Consider the following 1895-nt stretch of genomic DNA (forward strand, 5'->3'; position numbering starts at 1 on the left):
TTCATAAAGAAATTATTTCATTAAAAAATTCAAACTGAATTAAAAGCCAAAATTTTTTACTGTTTGTCTTTTTTGTTTTGTTATATTTTGTTTGGCAGTGACCTGTTATTTTATTTATTTATTTATTTAAATATTCATGAATTTGTATGTATGTGGGTCAGGATGGAGCATTAGCAAATTACACATCCATTGTAGCAAAAGCTGATGAAGACATTTATAATGGCTTCAGACAACAGATAAACTGATACGCTCATTTAATGTTGTTTGTTCAAGTCTAAAAATACCTATTTTGCTATTTTCGAACAGAAAACAAAAGTTCAAACCTCACTCGGGTCCTAATTTTGACTGAAACTTGGATAAGATGAATCAGTCTGCCCTTCAAGAAACAAGCAGAAAGTCATTGTCGTCCATAGTTCGTTTTATTGTGACAAAGTTTGCTTTTGGAAACAATGATGATGAAAGAAAAAAAAGTAAATTAAGTTCATTTAAGGACATTAAAAACTCTTCTGTGTGTGCTTTACCCTTTTTTAGGACCGTTTCTGGTATACACACCTACCTTGTTAGGACCAGTAGTCCTAATGGGGACCAAAGACTGGTCCTAATATGGTGGAACTCCATTTTTGGGTCAGGTTTTCAGTTCAGGACTAAGGTATGAATTGAGTTTAGATTAGTTTTAGGGTCAGGTTGTGATGATTTTTATCCTGCCTGCCACCGTTTTTGTTTTTATTTCTGTCATCTTCTCTGTCTCAGTAATTATCTCCAGCCTGGCTTCTGTCCTGCTCCCCCTCCCATCACAGAACCGCTACCCTGCCTTGATTAATCTGCCTCATTCCATTCACCTGTTTTCCCAGCATATAACCCAGCCACTCACAGTGCCAGATTATCATCAGCCCAGTCTGTGATCTTCCAGCGTACCTTCCTCATGCCTTGCTCTTGTCCTGTGACCTCGACCCCGTTCATGTCCTCTGGTTCTTCGACTCCTGCCTCAGCCCCTGACGGATAGTCTCTGCTATCACGATGACCCTCGCCTTTCTCCTCGGATTTACGTCTCGTCTTACCCCTAACGGCACTTCCTGGTTCTCGAACCCCGTCTGTCTCCCAGATTTCTGGTCTTCAGCCAACCCAAGCATTCAGGTAAAAACTAATGATCACTTGTTATGGATTTAACCAAACAAAACAAACCGTGACATCACTTCCTCCTGCCGGAACCAAGATCTAGCAACTGGATTTTCTTGTTGGACCTATTCTAAAGAAAACAGGTTGGTGGAATTTATCTACTCTCCCATTAATATAGAGGTTTGTGCTGCCACTAACCCTGCCCTCCTCTGCCTAGATTTCCGCCATTTTTTTGGGTGTGGCTGTGGCGTAGTGGTAGAGCAGCCGGCTTGGGACCCGATTCGACTCCCTGCCATGCCCACATGTCGTGGTGTCCTTGAGCAAGACACCCAACCCTAACTGCACCCCGGGCGCTGCCCGCTGCTCCACATGGGTGTTTCTCACATGTGATGGGTCAAATGCAGAGCACAAATTTCGTCATTGTGTGGGAACATACGCTGATGACCAACTATATTTCAAAGTTGTGCTTATTAAACTTTTTTTAAACCATTGTCATCTGGCAGTATTTCAGTGCTCAAACCCACAGTCTCATCACAGGTGGGTACCTGTGAGGATAGTTTAGGGTTAGGCTGTAGAAATTACTGGAAATGGGATGGAAGTCAAAAATACAAAATTATGTGCGTTCATTTTAATCCAAGTTTCTTGTTCCCATTAAGAAGTCCACCTGTTCTTTCCTGTTATAGTTAATTCAGCTTCTGATCAGAAAAATTAAGACTTTTAAACTGCTAAAGTCTGGTCTGGGATTTAGGTCTAAAAGTCTTTAACTTAAAATATACAAA

At 40.9% G+C, this 1895-nt stretch overlaps 1 long non-coding RNA gene across 1 annotated transcript; it reads left to right on the forward strand.

Moving 5' to 3' along the window:
• Positions 1–902: 902 nt before the first annotated feature.
• Positions 903–1369, forward strand: LOC106520820 (uncharacterized). The gene is made up of 3 exons (XR_001310589.1): positions 903–1134; positions 1214–1259; positions 1334–1369. It is a non-coding gene; the product is annotated as an uncharacterized LOC106520820 (long non-coding RNA).
• Positions 1370–1895: the final 526 nt, after the last annotated feature.

Source organism: Austrofundulus limnaeus, unplaced genomic scaffold (genome assembly GCF_001266775.1).
Source record: "Austrofundulus limnaeus strain Quisiro unplaced genomic scaffold, Austrofundulus_limnaeus-1.0 Scaffold98, whole genome shotgun sequence".
Lineage (NCBI taxonomy): Eukaryota > Metazoa > Chordata > Actinopteri > Cyprinodontiformes > Rivulidae > Austrofundulus > Austrofundulus limnaeus.